At 58.7% G+C, this 21548-nt stretch overlaps 50 non-coding genes across 50 annotated transcripts; all 50 read left to right on the top strand.

Annotated features, from left to right (window-relative positions):
• Positions 1-202: 202 nt before the first annotated feature.
• Positions 203-321, top strand: LOC135646699 (5S ribosomal RNA). Its single transcript, XR_010499451.1, has one exon. It is a non-coding gene; the product is annotated as a 5S ribosomal RNA (ribosomal RNA).
• Positions 322-629: 308 nt separating this feature from the next.
• LOC135647257 (5S ribosomal RNA) lies at positions 630-748 on the top strand. Its single transcript, XR_010499999.1, has one exon. It is a non-coding gene; the product is annotated as a 5S ribosomal RNA (ribosomal RNA).
• Positions 749-1056: 308 nt separating this feature from the next.
• On the top strand, positions 1057-1175 carry LOC135646698 (5S ribosomal RNA). The gene has a single exon (XR_010499450.1). It is a non-coding gene; the product is annotated as a 5S ribosomal RNA (ribosomal RNA).
• Positions 1176-1483: 308 nt separating this feature from the next.
• LOC135646697 (5S ribosomal RNA) lies at positions 1484-1602 on the top strand. Its single transcript, XR_010499449.1, has one exon. It is a non-coding gene; the product is annotated as a 5S ribosomal RNA (ribosomal RNA).
• Positions 1603-1910: 308 nt separating this feature from the next.
• On the top strand, positions 1911-2029 carry LOC135646696 (5S ribosomal RNA). Its single transcript, XR_010499448.1, has one exon. It is a non-coding gene; the product is annotated as a 5S ribosomal RNA (ribosomal RNA).
• Positions 2030-2337: 308 nt separating this feature from the next.
• On the top strand, positions 2338-2456 carry LOC135646695 (5S ribosomal RNA). Its single transcript, XR_010499447.1, has one exon. It is a non-coding gene; the product is annotated as a 5S ribosomal RNA (ribosomal RNA).
• Positions 2457-2764: 308 nt separating this feature from the next.
• LOC135646694 (5S ribosomal RNA) lies at positions 2765-2883 on the top strand. The gene has a single exon (XR_010499446.1). It is a non-coding gene; the product is annotated as a 5S ribosomal RNA (ribosomal RNA).
• Positions 2884-3191: 308 nt separating this feature from the next.
• Positions 3192-3310, top strand: LOC135646693 (5S ribosomal RNA). The gene has a single exon (XR_010499445.1). It is a non-coding gene; the product is annotated as a 5S ribosomal RNA (ribosomal RNA).
• Positions 3311-3618: 308 nt separating this feature from the next.
• On the top strand, positions 3619-3737 carry LOC135646691 (5S ribosomal RNA). Its single transcript, XR_010499443.1, has one exon. It is a non-coding gene; the product is annotated as a 5S ribosomal RNA (ribosomal RNA).
• Positions 3738-4045: 308 nt separating this feature from the next.
• LOC135646690 (5S ribosomal RNA) lies at positions 4046-4164 on the top strand. The gene has a single exon (XR_010499441.1). It is a non-coding gene; the product is annotated as a 5S ribosomal RNA (ribosomal RNA).
• A 308-nt stretch (positions 4165-4472) lies between these two features.
• On the top strand, positions 4473-4591 carry LOC135646689 (5S ribosomal RNA). Its single transcript, XR_010499440.1, has one exon. It is a non-coding gene; the product is annotated as a 5S ribosomal RNA (ribosomal RNA).
• A 308-nt stretch (positions 4592-4899) lies between these two features.
• On the top strand, positions 4900-5018 carry LOC135646688 (5S ribosomal RNA). Its single transcript, XR_010499439.1, has one exon. It is a non-coding gene; the product is annotated as a 5S ribosomal RNA (ribosomal RNA).
• Positions 5019-5326: 308 nt separating this feature from the next.
• On the top strand, positions 5327-5445 carry LOC135646687 (5S ribosomal RNA). The gene has a single exon (XR_010499438.1). It is a non-coding gene; the product is annotated as a 5S ribosomal RNA (ribosomal RNA).
• Positions 5446-5753: 308 nt separating this feature from the next.
• Positions 5754-5872, top strand: LOC135646686 (5S ribosomal RNA). The gene has a single exon (XR_010499437.1). It is a non-coding gene; the product is annotated as a 5S ribosomal RNA (ribosomal RNA).
• A 308-nt stretch (positions 5873-6180) lies between these two features.
• LOC135647221 (5S ribosomal RNA) lies at positions 6181-6299 on the top strand. Its single transcript, XR_010499962.1, has one exon. It is a non-coding gene; the product is annotated as a 5S ribosomal RNA (ribosomal RNA).
• Positions 6300-6607: 308 nt separating this feature from the next.
• On the top strand, positions 6608-6726 carry LOC135646684 (5S ribosomal RNA). The gene has a single exon (XR_010499436.1). It is a non-coding gene; the product is annotated as a 5S ribosomal RNA (ribosomal RNA).
• Positions 6727-7034: 308 nt separating this feature from the next.
• Positions 7035-7153, top strand: LOC135646683 (5S ribosomal RNA). Its single transcript, XR_010499435.1, has one exon. It is a non-coding gene; the product is annotated as a 5S ribosomal RNA (ribosomal RNA).
• A 308-nt stretch (positions 7154-7461) lies between these two features.
• Positions 7462-7580, top strand: LOC135646682 (5S ribosomal RNA). The gene has a single exon (XR_010499434.1). It is a non-coding gene; the product is annotated as a 5S ribosomal RNA (ribosomal RNA).
• A 308-nt stretch (positions 7581-7888) lies between these two features.
• Positions 7889-8007, top strand: LOC135646681 (5S ribosomal RNA). The gene has a single exon (XR_010499433.1). It is a non-coding gene; the product is annotated as a 5S ribosomal RNA (ribosomal RNA).
• Positions 8008-8315: 308 nt separating this feature from the next.
• On the top strand, positions 8316-8434 carry LOC135646679 (5S ribosomal RNA). Its single transcript, XR_010499431.1, has one exon. It is a non-coding gene; the product is annotated as a 5S ribosomal RNA (ribosomal RNA).
• A 308-nt stretch (positions 8435-8742) lies between these two features.
• Positions 8743-8861, top strand: LOC135646678 (5S ribosomal RNA). The gene has a single exon (XR_010499430.1). It is a non-coding gene; the product is annotated as a 5S ribosomal RNA (ribosomal RNA).
• A 308-nt stretch (positions 8862-9169) lies between these two features.
• Positions 9170-9288, top strand: LOC135647061 (5S ribosomal RNA). Its single transcript, XR_010499806.1, has one exon. It is a non-coding gene; the product is annotated as a 5S ribosomal RNA (ribosomal RNA).
• A 308-nt stretch (positions 9289-9596) lies between these two features.
• On the top strand, positions 9597-9715 carry LOC135646677 (5S ribosomal RNA). The gene has a single exon (XR_010499429.1). It is a non-coding gene; the product is annotated as a 5S ribosomal RNA (ribosomal RNA).
• A 308-nt stretch (positions 9716-10023) lies between these two features.
• LOC135647060 (5S ribosomal RNA) lies at positions 10024-10142 on the top strand. Its single transcript, XR_010499805.1, has one exon. It is a non-coding gene; the product is annotated as a 5S ribosomal RNA (ribosomal RNA).
• A 308-nt stretch (positions 10143-10450) lies between these two features.
• LOC135646676 (5S ribosomal RNA) lies at positions 10451-10569 on the top strand. The gene has a single exon (XR_010499428.1). It is a non-coding gene; the product is annotated as a 5S ribosomal RNA (ribosomal RNA).
• A 308-nt stretch (positions 10570-10877) lies between these two features.
• Positions 10878-10996, top strand: LOC135646675 (5S ribosomal RNA). Its single transcript, XR_010499427.1, has one exon. It is a non-coding gene; the product is annotated as a 5S ribosomal RNA (ribosomal RNA).
• A 308-nt stretch (positions 10997-11304) lies between these two features.
• Positions 11305-11423, top strand: LOC135646673 (5S ribosomal RNA). Its single transcript, XR_010499425.1, has one exon. It is a non-coding gene; the product is annotated as a 5S ribosomal RNA (ribosomal RNA).
• A 308-nt stretch (positions 11424-11731) lies between these two features.
• LOC135646672 (5S ribosomal RNA) lies at positions 11732-11850 on the top strand. The gene has a single exon (XR_010499424.1). It is a non-coding gene; the product is annotated as a 5S ribosomal RNA (ribosomal RNA).
• A 308-nt stretch (positions 11851-12158) lies between these two features.
• LOC135646671 (5S ribosomal RNA) lies at positions 12159-12277 on the top strand. The gene has a single exon (XR_010499423.1). It is a non-coding gene; the product is annotated as a 5S ribosomal RNA (ribosomal RNA).
• Positions 12278-12585: 308 nt separating this feature from the next.
• LOC135647382 (5S ribosomal RNA) lies at positions 12586-12704 on the top strand. The gene has a single exon (XR_010500121.1). It is a non-coding gene; the product is annotated as a 5S ribosomal RNA (ribosomal RNA).
• A 308-nt stretch (positions 12705-13012) lies between these two features.
• Positions 13013-13131, top strand: LOC135646670 (5S ribosomal RNA). The gene has a single exon (XR_010499422.1). It is a non-coding gene; the product is annotated as a 5S ribosomal RNA (ribosomal RNA).
• Positions 13132-13439: 308 nt separating this feature from the next.
• Positions 13440-13558, top strand: LOC135646669 (5S ribosomal RNA). The gene has a single exon (XR_010499421.1). It is a non-coding gene; the product is annotated as a 5S ribosomal RNA (ribosomal RNA).
• A 308-nt stretch (positions 13559-13866) lies between these two features.
• Positions 13867-13985, top strand: LOC135646667 (5S ribosomal RNA). The gene has a single exon (XR_010499419.1). It is a non-coding gene; the product is annotated as a 5S ribosomal RNA (ribosomal RNA).
• A 308-nt stretch (positions 13986-14293) lies between these two features.
• On the top strand, positions 14294-14412 carry LOC135646666 (5S ribosomal RNA). Its single transcript, XR_010499418.1, has one exon. It is a non-coding gene; the product is annotated as a 5S ribosomal RNA (ribosomal RNA).
• A 308-nt stretch (positions 14413-14720) lies between these two features.
• LOC135646665 (5S ribosomal RNA) lies at positions 14721-14839 on the top strand. The gene has a single exon (XR_010499417.1). It is a non-coding gene; the product is annotated as a 5S ribosomal RNA (ribosomal RNA).
• Positions 14840-15147: 308 nt separating this feature from the next.
• On the top strand, positions 15148-15266 carry LOC135646664 (5S ribosomal RNA). The gene has a single exon (XR_010499416.1). It is a non-coding gene; the product is annotated as a 5S ribosomal RNA (ribosomal RNA).
• Positions 15267-15574: 308 nt separating this feature from the next.
• On the top strand, positions 15575-15693 carry LOC135647194 (5S ribosomal RNA). The gene has a single exon (XR_010499935.1). It is a non-coding gene; the product is annotated as a 5S ribosomal RNA (ribosomal RNA).
• A 308-nt stretch (positions 15694-16001) lies between these two features.
• On the top strand, positions 16002-16120 carry LOC135646663 (5S ribosomal RNA). The gene has a single exon (XR_010499415.1). It is a non-coding gene; the product is annotated as a 5S ribosomal RNA (ribosomal RNA).
• Positions 16121-16428: 308 nt separating this feature from the next.
• LOC135646662 (5S ribosomal RNA) lies at positions 16429-16547 on the top strand. Its single transcript, XR_010499414.1, has one exon. It is a non-coding gene; the product is annotated as a 5S ribosomal RNA (ribosomal RNA).
• Positions 16548-16855: 308 nt separating this feature from the next.
• LOC135646661 (5S ribosomal RNA) lies at positions 16856-16974 on the top strand. The gene has a single exon (XR_010499413.1). It is a non-coding gene; the product is annotated as a 5S ribosomal RNA (ribosomal RNA).
• A 308-nt stretch (positions 16975-17282) lies between these two features.
• Positions 17283-17401, top strand: LOC135646660 (5S ribosomal RNA). The gene has a single exon (XR_010499412.1). It is a non-coding gene; the product is annotated as a 5S ribosomal RNA (ribosomal RNA).
• A 308-nt stretch (positions 17402-17709) lies between these two features.
• Positions 17710-17828, top strand: LOC135646659 (5S ribosomal RNA). The gene has a single exon (XR_010499411.1). It is a non-coding gene; the product is annotated as a 5S ribosomal RNA (ribosomal RNA).
• A 308-nt stretch (positions 17829-18136) lies between these two features.
• Positions 18137-18255, top strand: LOC135646658 (5S ribosomal RNA). The gene has a single exon (XR_010499410.1). It is a non-coding gene; the product is annotated as a 5S ribosomal RNA (ribosomal RNA).
• Positions 18256-18563: 308 nt separating this feature from the next.
• On the top strand, positions 18564-18682 carry LOC135646656 (5S ribosomal RNA). Its single transcript, XR_010499408.1, has one exon. It is a non-coding gene; the product is annotated as a 5S ribosomal RNA (ribosomal RNA).
• A 308-nt stretch (positions 18683-18990) lies between these two features.
• Positions 18991-19109, top strand: LOC135646655 (5S ribosomal RNA). The gene has a single exon (XR_010499407.1). It is a non-coding gene; the product is annotated as a 5S ribosomal RNA (ribosomal RNA).
• Positions 19110-19417: 308 nt separating this feature from the next.
• LOC135646654 (5S ribosomal RNA) lies at positions 19418-19536 on the top strand. The gene has a single exon (XR_010499405.1). It is a non-coding gene; the product is annotated as a 5S ribosomal RNA (ribosomal RNA).
• Positions 19537-19844: 308 nt separating this feature from the next.
• Positions 19845-19963, top strand: LOC135646653 (5S ribosomal RNA). The gene has a single exon (XR_010499404.1). It is a non-coding gene; the product is annotated as a 5S ribosomal RNA (ribosomal RNA).
• A 308-nt stretch (positions 19964-20271) lies between these two features.
• Positions 20272-20390, top strand: LOC135646652 (5S ribosomal RNA). The gene has a single exon (XR_010499403.1). It is a non-coding gene; the product is annotated as a 5S ribosomal RNA (ribosomal RNA).
• A 308-nt stretch (positions 20391-20698) lies between these two features.
• Positions 20699-20817, top strand: LOC135646651 (5S ribosomal RNA). Its single transcript, XR_010499402.1, has one exon. It is a non-coding gene; the product is annotated as a 5S ribosomal RNA (ribosomal RNA).
• Positions 20818-21125: 308 nt separating this feature from the next.
• LOC135646650 (5S ribosomal RNA) lies at positions 21126-21244 on the top strand. The gene has a single exon (XR_010499401.1). It is a non-coding gene; the product is annotated as a 5S ribosomal RNA (ribosomal RNA).
• The last annotated feature ends 304 nt before the right edge of the window (positions 21245-21548 follow it).

The raw sequence follows: 21548 nt of genomic DNA, 5'->3' as shown, positions 1-21548 counted from the left end.
GAGAGAGGTTTCCGGAATGGGGTCGCAATAGCGATTCCGAGTTCGTTCGACAAAGTCCCGATGGTTTCGGCGCGCGCTTGCCGTGTCCGGTAATGGCGATTCCGAGATCCGACAATGGCGACTCCGAGATCGTTCGACAGGTTTAGAGGCTCCATACTCCGTCCGCTACGTGCACAAAGGCGAGGGACGACGCAAACATAGCGAGTGCGATCACACCAGCACTAAAGCACCGGATCCCATCAGAACTCCGAAGTCAAGCGTGCTTGGGCGAGAGTAGTACTAGGATGGGTGACCCCCTGGGAAGTCCTCGTGTTGCACTCCTTTTTGCGCCCCGAGCGACCAAAACCTCTCCCGTCGACCTCCGAGGCGATGGTTTTGGGCCTCGGAATTTGCCGTGACCGCTACGCAGTCAGTCTCGTGGGGCTCGGAGAGAGGTTTCCGGAATGGGGTCGCAATAGCGATTCCGAGTTCGTTCGACAAAGTCCCGATGGTTTCGGCGCGCGCTTGCCGTGTCCGGTAATGGCGATTCCGAGATCCGACAATGGCGACTCCGAGATCGTTCGACAGGTTTAGAGGCTCCATACTCCGTCCGCTACGTGCACAAAGGCGAGGGACGACGCAAACAGAGCGAGTGCGATCACACCAGCACTAAAGCACCGGATCCCATCAGAACTCCGAAGTCAAGCGTGCTTGGGCGAGAGTAGTACTAGGATGGATGACCCCCTGGGAAGTCCTCGTGTTGCACTCCTTTTTGCGCCCCGAGCGACCAAAACCTCTCCCGTCGACCTCCGAGGCGATGGTTTTGGGCCTCGGAATTTGCCGTGACCGCTACGCAGTCAGTCTCGTGGGGCTCGGAGAGAGGTTTCCGGAATGGGGTCGCAATAGCGATTCCGAGTTCGTTCGACAAAGTCCCGATGGTTTCGGCGCGCGCTTGCCGTGTCCGGTAATGGCGATCCCGAGATCCGACAATGGCGACTCCGAGATCGTTCGACAGGTTTAGAGGCTCCATACTCCGTCCGCTACGTGCACAAAGGCGAGGGACGACGCAAACAGAGCGAGTGCGATCACACCAGCACTAAAGCACCGGATCCCATCAGAACTCCGAAGTCAAGCGTGCTTGGGCGAGAGTAGTACTAGGATGGGTGACCCCCTGGGAAGTCCTCGTGTTGCACTCCTTTTTGCGCCCCGAGCGACCAAAACCTCTCCCGTCGACCTCCGAGGCGATGGTTTTGGGCCTCGGAATTTGCCGTGACCGCTACGCAGTCAGTCTCGTGGGGCTCGGAGAGAGGTTTCCGGAATGGGGTCGCAATAGCGATTCCGAGTTCGTTCGACAAAGTCCCGATGGTTTCGGCGCGCGCTTGCCGTGTCCGGTAATGGCGATTCCGAGATCCGACAATGGCGACTCCGAGATCGTTCGACAGGTTTAGAGGCTCCATACTCCGTCCGCTACGTGCACAAAGGCGAGGGACGACGCAAACATAGCGAGTGCGATCACACCAGCACTAAAGCACCGGATCCCATCAGAACTCCGAAGTCAAGCGTGCTTGGGCGAGAGTAGTACTAGGATGGGTGACCCCCTGGGAAGTCCTCGTGTTGCACTCCTTTTTGCGCCCCGAGCGACCAAAACCTCTCCCGTCGACCTCCGAGGCGATGGTTTTGGGCCTCGGAATTTGCCGTGACCGCTACGCAGTCAGTCTCGTGGGGCTCGGAGAGAGGTTTCCGGAATGGGGTCGCAATAGCGATTCCGAGTTCGTTCGACAAAGTCCCGATGGTTTCGGCGCGCGCTTGCCGTGTCCGGTAATGGCGATCCCGAGATCCGACAATGGCGACTCCGAGATCGTTCGACAGGTTTAGAGGCTCCATACTCCGTCCGCTACGTGCACAAAGGCGAGGGACGACGCAAACAGAGCGAGTGCGATCACACCAGCACTAAAGCACCGGATCCCATCAGAACTCCGAAGTCAAGCGTGCTTGGGCGAGAGTAGTACTAGGATGGGTGACCCCCTGGGAAGTCCTCGTGTTGCACTCCTTTTTGCGCCCCGAGCGACCAAAACCTCTCCCGTCGACCTCCGAGGCGATGGTTTTGGGCCTCGGAATTTGCCGTGACCGCTACGCAGTCAGTCTCGTGGGGCTCGGAGAGAGGTTTCCGGAATGGGGTCGCAATAGCGATTCCGAGTTCGTTCGACAAAGTCCCGATGGTTTCGGCGCGCGCTTGCCGTGTCCGGTAATGGCGATTCCGAGATCCGACAATGGCGACTCCGAGATCGTTCGACAGGTTTAGAGGCTCCATACTCCGTCCGCTACGTGCACAAAGGCGAGGGACGACGCAAACATAGCGAGTGCGATCACACCAGCACTAAAGCACCGGATCCCATCAGAACTCCGAAGTCAAGCGTGCTTGGGCGAGAGTAGTACTAGGATGGGTGACCCCCTGGGAAGTCCTCGTGTTGCACTCCTTTTTGCGCCCCGAGCGACCAAAACCTCTCCCGTCGACCTCCGAGGCGATGGTTTTGGGCCTCGGAATTTGCCGTGACCGCTACGCAGTCAGTCTCGTGGGGCTCGGAGAGAGGTTTCCGGAATGGGGTCGCAATAGCGATTCCGAGTTCGTTCGACAAAGTCCCGATGGTTTCGGCGCGCGCTTGCCGTGTCCGGTAATGGCGATCCCGAGATCCGACAATGGCGACTCCGAGATCGTTCGACAGGTTTAGAGGCTCCATACTCCGTCCGCTACGTGCACAAAGGCGAGGGACGACGCAAACAGAGCGAGTGCGATCACACCAGCACTAAAGCACCGGATCCCATCAGAACTCCGAAGTCAAGCGTGCTTGGGCGAGAGTAGTACTAGGATGGGTGACCCCCTGGGAAGTCCTCGTGTTGCACTCCTTTTTGCGCCCCGAGCGACCAAAACCTCTCCCGTCGACCTCCGAGGCGATGGTTTTGGGCCTCGGAATTTGCCGTGACCGCTACGCAGTCAGTCTCGTGGGGCTCGGAGAGAGGTTTCCGGAATGGGGTCGCAATAGCGATTCCGAGTTCGTTCGACAAAGTCCCGATGGTTTCGGCGCGCGCTTGCCGTGTCCGGTAATGGCGATTCCGAGATCCGACAATGGCGACTCCGAGATCGTTCGACAGGTTTAGAGGCTCCATACTCCGTCCGCTACGTGCACAAAGGCGAGGGACGACGCAAACAGAGCGAGTGCGATCACACCAGCACTAAAGCACCGGATCCCATCAGAACTCCGAAGTCAAGCGTGCTTGGGCGAGAGTAGTACTAGGATGGGTGACCCCCTGGGAAGTCCTCGTGTTGCACTCCTTTTTGCGCCCCGAGCGACCAAAACCTCTCCCGTCGACCTCCGAGGCGATGGTTTTGGGCCTCGGAATTTGCCGTGACCGCTACGCAGTCAGTCTCGTGCGGCTCGGAGAGAGGTTTCCGGAATGGGGTCGCAATAGCGATTCCGAGTTCGTTCGACAAAGTCCCGATGGTTTCGGCGCGCGCTTGCCGTGTCCGGTAATGGCGATTCCGAGATCCGACAATGGCGACTCCGAGATCGTTCGACAGGTTTAGAGGCTCCATACTCCGTCCGCTACGTGCACAAAGGCGAGGGACGACGCAAACAGAGCGAGTGCGATCACACCAGCACTAAAGCACCGGATCCCATCAGAACTCCGAAGTCAAGCGTGCTTGGGCGAGAGTAGTACTAGGATGGGTGACCCCCTGGGAAGTCCTCGTGTTGCACTCCTTTTTGCGCCCCGAGCGACCAAAACCTCTCCCGTCGACCTCCGAGGCGATGGTTTTGGGCCTCGGAATTTGCCGTGACCGCTACGCAGTCAGTCTCGTGGGGCTCGGAGAGAGGTTTCCGGAATGGGGTCGCAATAGCGATTCCGAGTTCGTTCGACAAAGTCCCGATGGTTTCGGCGCGCGCTTGCCGTGTCCGGTAATGGCGATTCCGAGATCCGACAATGGCGACTCCGAGATCGTTCGACAGGTTTAGAGGCTCCATACTCCGTCCGCTACGTGCACAAAGGCGAGGGACGACGCAAACATAGCGAGTGCGATCACACCAGCACTAAAGCACCGGATCCCATCAGAACTCCGAAGTCAAGCGTGCTTGGGCGAGAGTAGTACTAGGATGGGTGACCCCCTGGGAAGTCCTCGTGTTGCACTCCTTTTTGCGCCCCGAGCGACCAAAACCTCTCCCGTCGACCTCCGAGGCGATGGTTTTGGGCCTCGGAATTTGCCGTGACCGCTACGCAGTCAGTCTCGTGGGGCTCGGAGAGAGGTTTCCGGAATGGGGTCGCAATAGCGATTCCGAGTTCGTTCGACAAAGTCCCGATGGTTTCGGCGCGCGCTTGCCGTGTCCGGTAATGGCGATCCCGAGATCCGACAATGGCGACTCCGAGATCGTTCGACAGGTTTAGAGGCTCCATACTCCGTCCGCTACGTGCACAAAGGCGCGGGACGACGCAAACAGAGCGAGTGCGATCACACCAGCACTAAAGCACCGGATCCCATCAGAACTCCGAAGTCAAGCGTGCTTGGGCGAGAGTAGTACTAGGATGGGTGACCCCCTGGGAAGTCCTCGTGTTGCACTCCTTTTTGCGCCCCGAGCGACCAAAACCTCTCCCGTCGACCTCCGAGGCGATGGTTTTGGGCCTCGGAATTTGCCGTGACCGCTACGCAGTCAGTCTCGTGGGGCTCGGAGAGAGGTTTCCGGAATGGGGTCGCAATAGCGATTCCGAGTTCGTTCGACAAAGTCCCGATGGTTTCGGCGCGCGCTTGCCGTGTCCGGTAATGGCGATTCCGAGATCCGACAATGGCGACTCCGAGATCGTTCGACAGGTTTAGAGGCTCCATACTCCGTCCGCTACGTGCACAAAGGCGAGGGACGACGCAAACAGAGCGAGTGCGATCACACCAGCACTAAAGCACCGGATCCCATCAGAACTCCGAAGTCAAGCGTGCTTGGGCGAGAGTAGTACTAGGATGGGTGACCCCCTGGGAAGTCCTCGTGTTGCACTCCTTTTTGCGCCCCGAGCGACCAAAACCTCTCCCGTCGACCTCCGAGGCGATGGTTTTGGGCCTCGGAATTTGCCGTGACCGCTACGCAGTCAGTCTCGTGCGGCTCGGAGAGAGGTTTCCGGAATGGGGTCGCAATAGCGATTCCGAGTTCGTTCGACAAAGTCCCGATGGTTTCGGCGCGCGCTTGCCGTGTCCGGTAATGGCGATTCCGAGATCCGACAATGGCAACTCCGAGATCGTTCGACAGGTTTAGAGGCTCCATACTCCGTCCGCTACGTGCACAAAGGCGAGGGACGACGCAAACAGAGCGAGTGCGATCACACCAGCACTAAAGCACCGGATCCCATCAGAACTCCGAAGTCAAGCGTGCTTGGGCGAGAGTAGTACTAGGATGGGTGACCCCCTGGGAAGTCCTCGTGTTGCACTCCTTTTTGCGCCCCGAGCGACCAAAACCTCTCCCGTCGACCTCCGAGGCGATGGTTTTGGGCCTCGGAATTTGCCGTGACCGCTACGCAGTCAGTCTCGTGGGGCTCGGAGAGAGGTTTCCGGAATGGGGTCGCAATAGCGATTCCGAGTTCGTTCGACAAAGTCCCGATGGTTTCGGCGCGCGCTTGCCGTGTCCGGTAATGGCGATTCCGAGATCCGACAATGGCGACTCCGAGATCGTTCGACAAGTTTAGAGGCTCCATACTCCGTCCGCTACGTGCACAAAGGCGAGGGACGACGCAAACAGAGCGAGTGCGATCACACCAGCACTAAAGCACCGGATCCCATCAGAACTCCGAAGTCAAGCGTGCTTGGGCGAGAGTAGTACTAGGATGGGTGACCCCCTGGGAAGTCCTCGTGTTGCACTCCTTTTTGCGCCCCGAGCGACCAAAACCTCTCCCGTCGACCTCCGAGGCGATGGTTTTGGGCCTCGGAATTTGCCGTGACCGCTACGCAGTCAGTCTCGTGGGGCTCGGAGAGAGGTTTCCGGAATGGGGTCGCAATAGCGATTCCGAGTTCGTTCGACAAAGTCCCGATGGTTTCGGCGCGCGCTTGCCGTGTCCGGTAATGGCGATCCCGAGATCCGACAATGGCGACTCCGAGATCGTTCGACAGGTTTAGAGGCTCCATACTCCGTCCGCTACGTGCACAAAGGCGAGGGACGACGCAAACAGAGCTAGTGCGATCACACCAGCACTAAAGCACCGGATCCCATCAGAACTCCGAAGTCAAGCGTGCTTGGGCGAGAGTAGTACTAGGATGGGTGACCCCCTGGGAAGTCCTCGTGTTGCACTCCTTTTTGCGCCCCGAGCGACCAAAACCTCTCCCGTCGACCTCCGAGGCGATGGTTTTGGGCCTCGGAATTTGCCGTGACCGCTACGCAGTCAGTCTCGTGGGGCTCGGAGAGAGGTTTCCGGAATGGGGTCGCAATAGCGATTCCGAGTTCGTTCGACAAAGTCCCGATGGTTTCGGCGCGCGCTTGCCGTGTCCGGTAATGGCGATTCCGAGATCCGACAATGGCGACTCCGAGATCGTTCGACAGGTTTAGAGGCTCCATACTCCGTCCGCTACGTGCACAAAGGCGAGGGACGACGCAAACATAGCGAGTGCGATCACACCAGCACTAAAGCACCGGATCCCATCAGAACTCCGAAGTCAAGCGTGCTTGGGCGAGAGTAGTACTAGGATGGGTGACCCCCTGGGAAGTCCTCGTGTTGCACTCCTTTTTGCGCCCCGAGCGACCAAAACCTCTCCCGTCGACCTCCGAGGCGATGGTTTTGGGCCTCGGAATTTGCCGTGACCGCTACGCAGTCAGTCTCGTGGGGCTCGGAGAGAGGTTTCCGGAATGGGGTCGCAATAGCGATTCCGAGTTCGTTCGACAAAGTCCCGATGGTTTCGGCGCGCGCTTGCCGTGTCCGGTAATGGCGATCCCGAGATCCGACAATGGCGACTCCGAGATCGTTCGACAGGTTTAGAGGCTCCATACTCCGTCCGCTACGTGCACAAAGGCGAGGGACGACGCAAACAGAGCGAGTGCGATCACACCAGCACTAAAGCACCGGATCCCATCAGAACTCCGAAGTCAAGCGTGCTTGGGCGAGAGTAGTACTAGGATGGGTGACCCCCTGGGAAGTCCTCGTGTTGCACTCCTTTTTGCGCCCCGAGCGACCAAAACCTCTCCCGTCGACCTCCGAGGCGATGGTTTTGGGCCTCGGAATTTGCCGTGACCGCTACGCAGTCAGTCTCGTGGGGCTCGGAGAGAGGTTTCCGGAATGGGGTCGCAATAGCGATTCCGAGTTCGTTCGACAAAGTCCCGATGGTTTCGGCGCGCGCTTGCCGTGTCCGGTAATGGCGATTCCGAGATCCGACAATGGCGACTCCGAGATCGTTCGACAGGTTTAGAGGCTCCATACTCCGTCCGCTACGTGCACAAAGGCGAGGGACGACGCAAACAGAGCGAGTGCGATCACACCAGCACTAAAGCACCGGATCCCATCAGAACTCCGAAGTCAAGCGTGCTTGGGCGAGAGTAGTACTAGGATGGGTGACCCCCTGGGAAGTCCTCGTGTTGCACTCCTTTTTGCGCCCCGAGCGACCAAAACCTCTCCCGTCGACCTCCGAGGCGATGGTTTTGGGCCTCGGAATTTGCCGTGACCGCTACGCAGTCAGTCTCGTGCGGCTCGGAGAGAGGTTTCCGGAATGGGGTCGCAATAGCGATTCCGAGTTCGTTCGACAAAGTCCCGATGGTTTCGGCGCGCGCTTGCCGTGTCCGGTAATGGCGATCCCGAGATCCGACAATGGCGACTCCGAGATCGTTCGACAGGTTTAGAGGCTCCATACTCCGTCCGCTACGTGCACAAAGGCGAGGGACGACGCAAACAGAGCGAGTGCGATCACACCAGCACTAAAGCACCGGATCCCATCAGAACTCCGAAGTCAAGCGTGCTTGGGCGAGAGTAGTACTAGGATGGGTGACCCCCTGGGAAGTCCTCGTGTTGCACTCCTTTTTGCGCCCCGAGCGACCAAAACCTCTCCCGTCGACCTCCGAGGCGATGGTTTTGGGCCTCGGAATTTGCCGTGACCGCTACGCAGTCAGTCTCGTGGGGCTCGGAGAGAGGTTTCCGGAATGGGGTCGCAATAGCGATTCCGAGTTCGTTCGACAAAGTCCCGATGGTTTCGGCGCGCGCTTGCCGTGTCCGGTAATGGCGATTCCGAGATCCGACAATGGCGACTCCGAGATCGTTCGACAGGTTTAGAGGCTCCATACTCCGTCCGCTACGTGCACAAAGGCGAGGGACGACGCAAACAGAGCGAGTGCGATCACACCAGCACTAAAGCACCGGATCCCATCAGAACTCCGAAGTCAAGCGTGCTTGGGCGAGAGTAGTACTAGGATGGGTGACCCCCTGGGAAGTCCTCGTGTTGCACTCCTTTTTGCGCCCCGAGCGACCAAAACCTCTCCCGTCGACCTCCGAGGCGATGGTTTTGGGCCTCGGAATTTGCCGTGACCGCTACGCAGTCAGTCTCGTGCGGCTCGGAGAGAGGTTTCCGGAATGGGGTCGCAATAGCGATTCCGAGTTCGTTCGACAAAGTCCCGATGGTTTCGGCGCGCGCTTGCCGTGTCCGGTAATGGCGATCCCGAGATCCGACAATGGCGACTCCGAGATCGTTCGACAGGTTTAGAGGCTCCATACTCCGTCCGCTACGTGCACAAAGGCGAGGGACGACGCAAACAGAGCGAGTGCGATCACACCAGCACTAAAGCACCGGATCCCATCAGAACTCCGAAGTCAAGCGTGCTTGGGCGAGAGTAGTACTAGGATGGGTGACCCCCTGGGAAGTCCTCGTGTTGCACTCCTTTTTGCGCCCCGAGCGACCAAAACCTCTCCCGTCGACCTCCGAGGCGATGGTTTTGGGCCTCGGAATTTGCCGTGACCGCTACGCAGTCAGTCTCGTGGGGCTCGGAGAGAGGTTTCCGGAATGGGGTCGCAATAGCGATTCCGAGTTCGTTCGACAAAGTCCCGATGGTTTCGGCGCGCGCTTGCCGTGTCCGGTAATGGCGATTCCGAGATCCGACAATGGCGACTCCGAGATCGTTCGACAGGTTTAGAGGCTCCATACTCCGTCCGCTACGTGCACAAAGGCGAGGGACGACGCAAACATAGCGAGTGCGATCACACCAGCACTAAAGCACCGGATCCCATCAGAACTCCGAAGTCAAGCGTGCTTGGGCGTGAGTAGTACTAGGATGGGTGACCCCCTGGGAAGTCCTCGTGTTGCACTCCTTTTTGCGCCCCGAGCGACCAAAACCTCTCCCGTCGACCTCCGAGGCGATGGTTTTGGGCCTCGGAATTTGCCGTGACCGCTACGCAGTCAGTCTCGTGGGGCTCGGAGAGAGGTTTCCGGAATGGGGTCGCAATAGCGATTCCGAGTTCGTTCGACAAAGTCCCGATGGTTTCGGCGCGCGCTTGCCGTGTCCGGTAATGGCGATCCCGAGATCCGACAATGGCGACTCCGAGATCGTTCGACAGGTTTAGAGGCTCCATACTCCGTCCGCTACGTGCACAAAGGCGAGGGACGACGCAAACAGAGCGAGTGCGATCACACCAGCACTAAAGCACCGGATCCCATCAGAACTCCGAAGTCAAGCGTGCTTGGGCGAGAGTAGTACTAGGATGGGTGACCCCCTGGGAAGTCCTCGTGTTGCACTCCTTTTTGCGCCCCGAGCGACCAAAACCTCTCCCGTCGACCTCCGAGGCGATGGTTTTGGGCCTCGGAATTTGCCGTGACCGCTACGCAGTCAGTCTCGTGGGGCTCGGAGAGAGGTTTCCGGAATGGGGTCGCAATAGCGATTCCGAGTTCGTTCGACAAAGTCCCGATGGTTTCGGCGCGCGCTTGCCGTGTCCGGTAATGGCGATTCCGAGATCCGACAATGGCGACTCCGAGATCGTTCGACAGGTTTAGAGGCTCCATACTCCGTCCGCTACGTGCACAAAGGCGAGGGACGACGCAAACATAGCGAGTGCGATCACACCAGCACTAAAGCACCGGATCCCATCAGAACTCCGAAGTCAAGCGTGCTTGGGCGTGAGTAGTACTAGGATGGGTGACCCCCTGGGAAGTCCTCGTGTTGCACTCCTTTTTGCGCCCCGAGCGACCAAAACCTCTCCCGTCGACCTCCGAGGCGATGGTTTTGGGCCTCGGAATTTGCCGTGACCGCTACGCAGTCAGTCTCGTGGGGCTCGGAGAGAGGTTTCCGGAATGGGGTCGCAATAGCGATTCCGAGTTCGTTCGACAAAGTCCCGATGGTTTCGGCGCGCGCTTGCCGTGTCCGGTAATGGCGATCCCGAGATCCGACAATGGCGACTCCGAGATCGTTCGACAGGTTTAGAGGCTCCATACTCCGTCCGCTACGTGCACAAAGGCGAGGGACGACGCAAACAGAGCGAGTGCGATCACACCAGCACTAAAGCACCGGATCCCATCAGAACTCCGAAGTCAAGCGTGCTTGGGCGAGAGTAGTACTAGGATGGGTGACCCCCTGGGAAGTCCTCGTGTTGCACTCCTTTTTGCGCCCCGAGCGACCAAAACCTCTCCCGTCGACCTCCGAGGCGATGGTTTTGGGCCTCGGAATTTGCCGTGACCGCTACGCAGTCAGTCTCGTGGGGCTCGGAGAGAGGTTTCCGGAATGGGGTCGCAATAGCGATTCCGAGTTCGTTCGACAAAGTCCCGATGGTTTCGGCGCGCGCTTGCCGTGTCCGGTAATGGCGATTCCGAGATCCGACAATGGCGACTCCGAGATCGTTCGACAGGTTTAGAGGCTCCATACTCCGTCCGCTACGTGCACAAAGGCGAGGGACGACGCAAACAGAGCGAGTGCGATCACACCAGCACTAAAGCACCGGATCCCATCAGAACTCCGAAGTCAAGCGTGCTTGGGCGAGAGTAGTACTAGGATGGGTGACCCCCTGGGAAGTCCTCGTGTTGCACTCCTTTTTGCGCCCCGAGCGACCAAAACCTCTCCCGTCGACCTCCGAGGCGATGGTTTTGGGCCTCGGAATTTGCCGTGACCGCTACGCAGTCAGTCTCGTGCGGCTCGGAGAGAGGTTTCCGGAATGGGGTCGCAATAGCGATTCCGAGTTCGTTCGACAAAGTCCCGATGGTTTCGGCGCGCGCTTGCCGTGTCCGGTAATGGCGATTCCGAGATCCGACAATGGCGACTCCGAGATCGTTCGACAGGTTTAGAGGCTCCATACTCCGTCCGCTACGTGCACAAAGGCGAGGGACGACGCAAACAGAGCGAGTGCGATCACACCAGCACTAAAGCACCGGATCCCATCAGAACTCCGAAGTCAAGCGTGCTTGGGCGAGAGTAGTACTAGGATGGGTGACCCCCTGGGAAGTCCTCGTGTTGCACTCCTTTTTGCGCCCCGAGCGACCAAAACCTCTCCCGTCGACCTCCGAGGCGATGGTTTTGGGCCTCGGAATTTGCCGTGACCGCTACGCAGTCAGTCTCGTGGGGCTCGGAGAGAGGTTTCCGGAATGGGGTCGCAATAGCGATTCCGAGTTCGTTCGACAAAGTCCCGATGGTTTCGGCGCGCGCTTGCCGTGTCCGGTAATGGCGATTCCGAGATCCGACAATGGCGACTCCGAGATCGTTCGACAAGTTTAGAGGCTCCATACTCCGTCCGCTACGTGCACAAAGGCGAGGGACGACGCAAACAGAGCGAGTGCGATCACACCAGCACTAAAGCACCGGATCCCATCAGAACTCCGAAGTCAAGCGTGCTTGGGCGAGAGTAGTACTAGGATGGGTGACCCCCTGGGAAGTCCTCGTGTTGCACTCCTTTTTGCGCCCCGAGCGACCAAAACCTCTCCCGTCGACCTCCGAGGCGATGGTTTTGGGCCTCGGAATTTGCCGTGACCGCTACGCAGTCAGTCTCGTGCGGCTCGGAGAGAGGTTTCCGGAATGGGGTCGCAATAGCGATTCCGAGTTCGTTCGACAAAGTCCCGATGGTTTCGGCGCGCGCTTGCCGTGTCCGGTAATGGCGATTCCGAGATCCGACAATGGCGACTCCGAGATCGTTCGACAGGTTTAGAGGCTCCATACTCCGTCCGCTACGTGCACAAAGGCGAGGGACGACGCAAACATAGCGAGTGCGATCACACCAGCACTAAAGCACCGGATCCCATCAGAACTCCGAAGTCAAGCGTGCTTGGGCGAGAGTAGTACTAGGATGGGTGACCCCCTGGGAAGTCCTCGTGTTGCACTCCTTTTTGCGCCCCGAGCGACCAAAACCTCTCCCGTCGACCTCCGAGGCGATGGTTTTGGGCCTCGGAATTTGCCGTGACCGCTACGCAGTCAGTCTCGTGGGGCTCGGAGAGAGGTTTCCGGAATGGGGTCGCAATAGCGATTCCGAGTTCGTTCGACAAAGTCCCGATGGTTTCGGCGCGCGCTTGCCGTGTCCGGTAATGGCGATTCCGAGATCCGACAATGGCGACTCCGAGATCGTTCGACAGGTTTAGAGGCTCCATACTCCGTCCGCTACGTGCACAAAGGCGAGGGACGACGCAAACAGAGCGAGTGCGATCACACCAGCACTAAAGCACCGGATCCCATCAGAACTCCGAAGTCAAGCTTGCTTGGGCGAGAGTAGTACTAGGATGGGTGACCCCCTGGGAAGTCCTCGTGTTGCACTCCTTTTTGCGCCCCGAGCGACCAAAACCTCTCCCGTCGACCTCCGAGGCGATGGTTTTGGGCCTCGGAATTTGCCGTGACCGCTACGCAGTCAGTCTCGTGGGGCTCGGAGAGAGGTTTCCGGAATGGGGTCGCAATAGCGATTCCGAGTTCGTTCGACAAAGTCCCGATGGTTTCGGCGCGCGCTTGCCGTGTCCGGTAATGGCGATTCCGAGATCCGACAATGGCGACTCCGAGATCGTTCGACAGGTTTAGAGGCTCCATACTCCGTCCGCTACGTGCACAAAGGCGAGGGACGACGCAAACATAGCGAGTGCGATCACACCAGCACTAAAGCACCGGATCCCATCAGAACTCCGAAGTCAAGCGTGCTTGGGCGAGAGTAGTACTAGGATGGGTGACCCCCTGGGAAGTCCTCGTGTTGCACTCCTTTTTGCGCCCCGAGCGACCAAAACCTCTCCCGTCGACCTCCGAGGCGATGGTTTTGGGCCTCGGAATTTGCCGTGACCGCTACGCAGTCAGTCTCGTGGGGCTCGGAGAGAGGTTTCCGGAATGGGGTCGCAATAGCGATTCCGAGTTCGTTCGACAAAGTCCCGATGGTTTCGGCGCGCGCTTGCCGTGTCCGGTAATGGCGATCCCGAGATCCGACAATGGCGACTCCGAGATCGTTCGACAGGTTTAGAGGCTCCATACTCCGTCCGCTACGTGCACAAAGGCGAGGGACGACGCAAACAGAGCGAGTGCGATCACACCAGCACTAAAGCACCGGATCCCATCAGAACTCCGAAGTCAAGCGTGCTTGGGCGAGAGTAGTACTAGGATGGGTGACCCCCTGGGAAGTCCTCGTGTTGCACTCCTTTTTGCGCCCCGAGCGACCAAAACCTCTCCCGTCGACCTCCGAGGCGATGGTTTTGGGCCTCGGAATTTGCCGTGACCGCTACGCAGTCAGTCTCGTGGGGCTCGGAGAGAGGTTTCCGGAATGGGGTCGCAATAGCGATTCCGAGTTCGTTCGACAAAGTCCCGATGGTTTCGGCGCGCGCTTGCCGTGTCCGGTAATGGCGATTCCGAGATCCGACAATGGCGACTCCGAGATCGTTCGACAGGTTTAGAGGCTCCATACTCCGTCCGCTACGTGCACAAAGGCGAGGGACGACGCAAACATAGCGAGTGCGATCACACCAGCACTAAAGCACCGGATCCCATCAGAACTCCGAAGTCAAGCGTGCTTGGGCGAGAGTAGTACTAGGATGGGTGACCCCCTGGGAAGTCCTCGTGTTGCACTCCTTTTTGCGCCCCGAGCGACCAAAACCTCTCCCGTCGACCTCCGAGGCGATGGTTTTGGGCCTCGGAATTTGCCGTGACCGCTACGCAGTCAGTCTCGTGGGGCTCGGAGAGAGGTTTCCGGAATGGGGTCGCAATAGCGATTCCGAGTTCGTTCGACAAAGTCCCGATGGTTTCGGCGCGCGCTTGCCGTGTCCGGTAATGGCGATCCCGAGATCCGACAATGGCGACTCCGAGATCGTTCGACAGGTTTAGAGGCTCCATACTCCGTCCGCTACGTGCACAAAGGCGAGGGACGACGCAAACAGAGCGAGTGCGATCACACCAGCACTAAAGCACCGGATCCCATCAGAACTCCGAAGTCAAGCGTGCTTGGGCGAGAGTAGTACTAGGATGGGTGACCCCCTGGGAAGTCCTCGTGTTGCACTCCTTTTTGCGCCCCGAGCGACCAAAACCTCTCCCGTCGACCTCCGAGGCGATGGTTTTGGGCCTCGGAATTTGCCGTGACCGCTACGCAGTCAGTCTCGTGGGGCTCGGAGAGAGGTTTCCGGAATGGGGTCGCAATAGCGATTCCGAGTTCGTTCGACAAAGTCCCGATGGTTTCGGCGCGCGCTTGCCGTGTCCGGTAATGGCGATTCCGAGATCCGACAATGGCGACTCCGAGATCGTTCGACAGGTTTAGAGGCTCCATACTCCGTCCGCTACGTGCACAAAGGCGAGGGACGACGCAAACAGAGCGAGTGCGATCACACCAGCACTAAAGCACCGGATCCCATCAGAACTCCGAAGTCAAGCGTGCTTGGGCGAGAGTAGTACTAGGATGGGTGACCCCCTGGGAAGTCCTCGTGTTGCACTCCTTTTTGCGCCCCGAGCGACCAAAACCTCTCCCGTCGACCTCCGAGGCGATGGTTTTGGGCCTCGGAATTTGCCGTGACCGCTACGCAGTCAGTCTCGTGCGGCTCGGAGAGAGGTTTCCGGAATGGGGTCGCAATAGCGATTCCGAGTTCGTTCGACAAAGTCCCGATGGTTTCGGCGCGCGCTTGCCGTGTCCGGTAATGGCGATTCCGAGATCCGACAATGGCGACTCCGAGATCGTTCGACAGGTTTAGAGGCTCCATACTCCGTCCGCTACGTGCACAAAGGCGAGGGACGACGCAAACAGAGCGAGTGCGATCACACCAGCACTAAAGCACCGGATCCCATCAGAACTCCGAAGTCAAGCGTGCTTGGGCGAGAGTAGTACTAGGATGGGTGACCCCCTGGGAAGTCCTCGTGTTGCACTCCTTTTTGCGCCCCGAGCGACCAAAACCTCTCCCGTCGACCTCCGAGGCGATGGTTTTGGGCCTCGGAATTTGCCGTGACCGCTACGCAGTCAGTCTCGTGGGGCTCGGAGAGAGGTTTCCGGAATGGGGTCGCAATAGCGATTCCGAGTTCGTTCGACAAAGTCCCGATGGTTTCGGCGCGCGCTTGCCGTGTCCGGTAATGGCGATTCCGAGATCCGACAATGGCGACTCCGAGATCGTTCGACAGGTTTAGAGGCTCCATACTCCGTCCGCTACGTGCACAAAGGCGAGGGACGACGCAAACATAGCGAGTGCGATCACACCAGCACTAAAGCACTGGATCCCATCAGAACTCCGAAGTCAAGCGTGCTTGGGCGAGAGTAGTACTAGGATGGGTGACCCCCTGGGAAGTCCTCGTGTTGCACTCCTTTTTGCGCCCCGAGCGACCAAAACCTCTCCCGTCGACCTCCGAGGCGATGGTTTTGGGCCTCGGAATTTGCCGTGACCGCTACGCAGTCAGTCTCGTGGGGCTCGGAGAGAGGTTTCCGGAATGGGGTCGCAATAGCGATTCCGAGTTCGTTCGACAAAGTCCCGATGGTTTCGTCGCGCGCTTGCCGTGTCCGGTAATGGCGATCCCGAGATCCGACAATGGCGACTCCGAGATCGTTCGACAGGTTTAGAGGCTCCATACTCCGTCCGCTACGTGCACAAAGGCGAGGGACGACGCAAACAGAGCGAGTGCGATCACACCAGCACTAAAGCACCGGATCCCATCAGAACTCCGAAGTCAAGCGTGCTTGGGCGAGAGTAGTACTAGGATGGGTGACCCCCTGGGAAGTCCTCGTGTTGCACTCCTTTTTGCGCCCCGAGCGACCAAAACCTCTCCCGTCGACCTCCGAGGCGATGGTTTTGGGCCTCGGAATTTGCCGTGACCGCTACGCAGTCAGTCTCGTGGGGCTCGGAGAGAGGTTTCCGGAATGGGGTCGCAATAGCGATTCCGAGTTCGTTCGACAAAGTCCCGATGGTTTCGGCGCGCGCTTGCCGTGTCCGGTAATGGCGATTCCGAGATCCGACAATGGCGACTCCGAGATCGTTCGACAGGTTTAGAGGCTCCATACTCCGTCCGCTACGTGCACAAAGGCGAGGGACGACGCAAACATAGCGAGTGCGATCACACCAGCACTAAAGCACCGGATCCCATCAGAACTCCGAAGTCAAGCGTGCTTGGGCGAGAGTAGTACTAGGATGGGTGACCCCCTGGGAAGTCCTCGTGTTGCACTCCTTTTTGCGCCCCGAGCGACCAAAACCTCTCCCGTCGACCTCCGAGGCGATGGTTTTGGGCCTCGGAATTTGCCGTGACCGCTACGCAGTCAGTCTCGTGGGGCTCGGAGAGAGGTTTCCGGAATGGGGTCGCAATAGCGATTCCGAGTTCGTTCGACAAAGTCCCGATGGTTTCGGCGCGCGCTTGCCGTGTCCGGTAATGGCGATCCCGAGATCCGACAATGGCGACTCCGAGATCGTTCGACAGGTTTAGAGGCTCCATACTCCGTCCGCTACGTGCACAAAGGCGAGGGACGACGCAAACAGAGCGAGTGCGATCACACCAGCACTAAAGCACCGGATCCCATCAGAACTCCGAAGTCAAGCGTGCTTGGGCGAGAGTAGTACTAGGATGGGTGACCCCCTGGGAAGTCCTCGTGTTGCACTCCTTTTTGCGCCCCGAGCGACCAAAACCTCTCCCGTCGACCTCCGAGGCGATGGTTTTGGGCCTCGGAATTTGCCGTGACCGCTACGCAGTCAGTCTCGTGGGGCTCGGAGAGAGGTTTCCGGAATGGGGTCGCAATAGCGATTCCGAGTTCGTTCGACAAAGTCCCGATGGTTTCGGCGCGCGCTTGCCGTGTCCGGTAATGGCGATTCCGAGATCCGACAATGGCGACTCCGAGATCGTTCGACAGGTTTAGAGGCTCCATACTCCGTCCGCTACGTGCACAAAGGCGAGGGACGACGCAAACAGAGCGAGTGCGATCACACCAGCACTAAAGCACCGGATCCCATCAGAACTCCGAAGTCAAGCGTGCTTGGGCGAGAGTAGTACTAGGATGGGTGACCCCCTGGGAAGTCCTCGTGTTGCACTCCTTTTTGCGCCCCGAGCGACCAAAACCTCTCCCGTCGACCTCCGAGGCGATGGTTTTGGGCCTCGGAATTTGCCGTGACCGCTACGCAGTCAGTCTCGTGGGGCTCGGAGAGAGGTTTCCGGAATGGGGTCGCAATAGCGATTCCGAGTTCGTTCGACAAAGTCCCGATGGTTTCGGCGCGCGCTTGCCGTGTCCGGTAATGGCGATTCCGAGATCCGACAATGGCGACTCCGAGATCGTTCGACAGGTTTAGAGGCTCCATACTCCGTCCGCTACGTGCACAAAGGCGAGGGACGACGCAAACAGAGCGAGTGCGATCACACCAGCACTAAAGCACCGGATCCCATCAGAACTCCGAAGTCAAGCGTGCTTGGGCGAGAGTAGTACTAGGATGGGTGACCCCCTGGGAAGTCCTCGTGTTGCACTCCTTTTTGCGCCCCGAGCGACCAAAACCTCTCCCGTCGACCTCCGAGGCGATGGTTTTGGGCCTCGGAATTTGCCGTGACCGCTACGCAGTCAGTCTCGTGGGGCTCGGAGAGAGGTTTCCGGAATGGGGTCGCAATAGCGATTCCGAGTTCGTTCGACAAAGTCCCGATGGTTTCGACGCGCGCTTGCCGTGTCCGGTAATGGCGATTCCGAGATCCGACAATGGCGACTCCGAGATCGTTCGACAGGTTTAGAGGCTCCATACTCCGTCCGCTACGTGCACAAAGGCGAGGGACGACGCAAACAGAGCGAGTGCGATCACACCAGCACTAAAGCACCGGATCCCATCAGAACTCCGAAGTCAAGCGTGCTTGGGCGAGAGTAGTACTAGGATGGGTGACCCCCTGGGAAGTCCTCGTGTTGCACTCCTTTTTGCGCCCCGAGCGACCAAAACCTCTCCCGTCGACCTCCGAGGCGATGGTTTTGGGCCTCGGAATTTGCCGTGACCGCTACGCAGTCAGTCTCGTGGGGCTCGGAGAGAGGTTTCCGGAATGGGGTCGCAATAGCGATTCCGAGTTCGTTCGACAAAGTCCCGATGGTTTCGGCGCGCGCTTGCCGTGTCCGGTAATGGCGATCCCGAGATCCGACAATGGCGACTCCGAGATCGTTCGACAGGTTTAGAGGCTCCATACTCCGTCCGCTACGTGCACAAAGGCGAGGGACGACGCAAACAGAGCGAGTGCGATCACACCAGCACTAAAGCACCGGATCCCATCAGAACTCCGAAGTCAAGCGTGCTTGGGCGAGAGTAGTACTAGGATGGGTGACCCCCTGGGAAGTCCTCGTGTTGCACTCCTTTTTGCGCCCCGAGCGACCAAAACCTCTCCCGTCGACCTCCGAGGCGATGGTTTTGGGCCTCGGAATTTGCCGTGACCGCTACGCAGTCAGTCTCGTGGGGCTCGGAGAGAGGTTTCCGGAATGGGGTCGCAATAGCGATTCCGAGTTCGTTCGACAAAGTCCCGATGGTTTCGGCGCGCGCTTGCCGTGTCCGGTAATGGCGATTCCGAGATCCGACAATGGCGACTCCGAGATCGTTCGACAGGTTTAGAGGCTCCATACTCCGTCCGCTACGTGCACAAAGGCGAGGGACGACGCAAACAGAGCGAGTGCGATCACACCAGCACTAAAGCACCGGATCCCATCAGAACTCCGAAGTCAAGCGTGCTTGGGCGAGAGTAGTACTAGGATGGGTGACCCCCTGGGAAGTCCTCGTGTTGCACTCCTTTTTGCGCCCCGAGCGACCAAAACCTCTCCCGTCGACCTCCGAGGCGATGGTTTTGGGCCTCGGAATTTGCCGTGACCGCTACGCAGTCAGTCTCGTGCGGCTCGGAGAGAGGTTTCCGGAATGGGGTCGCAATAGCGATTCCGAGTTCGTTCGACAAAGTCCCGATGGTTTCGGCGCGCGCTTGCCGTGTCCGGTAATGGCGATTCCGAGATCCGACAATGGCGACTCCGAGATCGTTCGACAGGTTTAGAGGCTCCATACTCCGTCCGCTACGTGCACAAAGGCGAGGGACGACGCAAACATAGCGAGTGCGATCACACCAGCACTAAAGCACCGGATCCCATCAGAACTCCGAAGTCAAGCGTGCTTGGGCGAGAGTAGTACTAGGATGGGTGACCCCCTGGGAAGTCCTCGTGTTGCACTCCTTTTTGCGCCCCGAGCGACCAAAACCTCTCCCGTCGACCTCCGAGGCGATGGTTTTGGGCCTCGGAATTTGCCGTGACCGCTACGCAGTCAGTCTCGTGGGGCTCGGAGAGAGGTTTCCGGAATGGGGTCGCAATAGCGATTCCGAGTTCGTTCGACAAAGTCCCGATGGTTTCGGCGCGCGCTTGCCGTGTCCGGTAATGGCGATTCCGAGATCCGACAATGGCGACTCCGAGATCGTTCGACAGGTTTAGAGGCTCCATACTCCGTCCGCTACGTGCACAAAGGCGAGGGACGACGCAAACATAGCGAGTGCGATCACACCAGCACTAAAGCACCGGATCCCATCAGAACTCCGAAGTCAAGCGTGCTTGGGCGAGAGTAGTACTAGGATGGGTGACCCCCTGGGAAGTCCTCGTGTTGCACTCCTTTTTGCGCCCCGAGCGACCAAAACCTCTCCCGTCGACCTCCGAGGCGATGGTTTTGGGCCTCGGAATTTGCCGTGACCGCTACGCAGTCAGTCTCGTGGGGCTCGGAGAGAGGTTTCCGGAATGGGGTCGCAATAGCGATTCCGAGTTCGTTCGACAAAGTCCCGATGGTTTCGGCGCGCGCTTGCCGTGTCCGGTAATGGCGATCCCGAGATCCGACAATGGCGACTCCGAGATCGTTCGACAGGTTTAGAGGCTCCATACTCCGTCCGCTACGTGCACAAAGGCGAGGGACGACGCAAACAGAGCGAGTGCGATCACACCAGCACTAAAGCACCGGATCCCATCAGAACTCCGAAGTCAAGCGTGCTTGGGCGAGAGTAGTACTAGGATGGGTGACCCCCTGGGAAGTCCTCGTGTTGCACTCCTTTTTGCGCCCCGAGCGACCAAAACCTCTCCCGTCGACCTCCGAGGCGATGGTTTTGGGCCTCGGAATTTGCCGTGACCGCTACGCAGTCAGTCTCGTGGGGCTCGGAGAGAGGTTTCCGGAATGGGGTCGCAATAGCGATTCCGAGTTCGTTCGACAAAGTCCCGATGGTTTCGGCGCGCGCTTGCCGTGTCCGGTAATGGCGATTCCGAGATCCGACAATGGCGACTCCGAGATCGTTCGACAGGTTTAGAGGCTCCATACTCCGTCCGCTACGTGCACAAAGGCGAGGGACGACGCAAACATAGCGAGTGCGATCACACCAGCACTAAAGCACCGGATCCCATCAGAACTCCGAAGTCAAGCGTGCTTGGGCGAGAGTAGTACTAGGATGGGTGACCCCCTGGGAAGTCCTCGTGTTGCACTCCTTTTTGCGCCCCGAGCGACCAAAACCTCTCCCGTCGACCTCCGAGGCGATGGTTTTGGGCCTCGGAATTTGCCGTGACCGCTACGCAGTCAGTCTCGTGGGGCTCGGAGAGAGGTTTCCGGAATGGGGTCGCAATAGCGATTCCGAGTTCGTTCGACAAAGTCCCGATGGTTTCGGCGCGCGCTTGCCGTGTCCGGTAATGGCGATCCCGAGATCCGACAATGGCGACTCCGAGATCGTTCGACAGGTTTAGAGGCTCCATACTCCGTCCGCTACGTGCACAAAGGCGAGGGACGACGCAAACAGAGCGAGTGCGATCACACCAGCACTAAAGCACCGGATCCCATCAGAACTCCGAAGTCAAGCGTGCTTGGGCGAGAGTAGTACTAGGATGGGTGACCCCCTGGGAAGTCCTCGTGTTGCACTCCTTTTTGCGCCCCGAGCGACCAAAACCTCTCCCGTCGACCTCCGAGGCGATGGTTTTGGGCCTCGGAATTTGCCGTGACCGCTACGCAGTCAGTCTCGTGGGGCTCGGAGAGAGGTTTCCGGAATGGGGTCGCAATAGCGATTCCGAGTTCGTTCGACAAAGTCCCGATGGTTTCGGCGCGCGCTTGCCGTGTCCGGTAATGGCGATTCCGAGATCCGACAATGGCGACTCCGAGATCGTTCGACAGGTTTAGAGGCTCCATACTCCGTCCGCTACGTGCACAAAGGCGAGGGACGACGCAAACA

The sequence above is a fragment of the Musa acuminata genome, chromosome BXJ3-8 (assembly GCF_036884655.1).
Source record: "Musa acuminata AAA Group cultivar baxijiao chromosome BXJ3-8, Cavendish_Baxijiao_AAA, whole genome shotgun sequence".
NCBI classification, from domain to species: Eukaryota; Viridiplantae; Streptophyta; class Magnoliopsida; order Zingiberales; family Musaceae; genus Musa; species Musa acuminata.
This window is presented reverse-complemented; position numbering and strand designations above follow the sequence as displayed.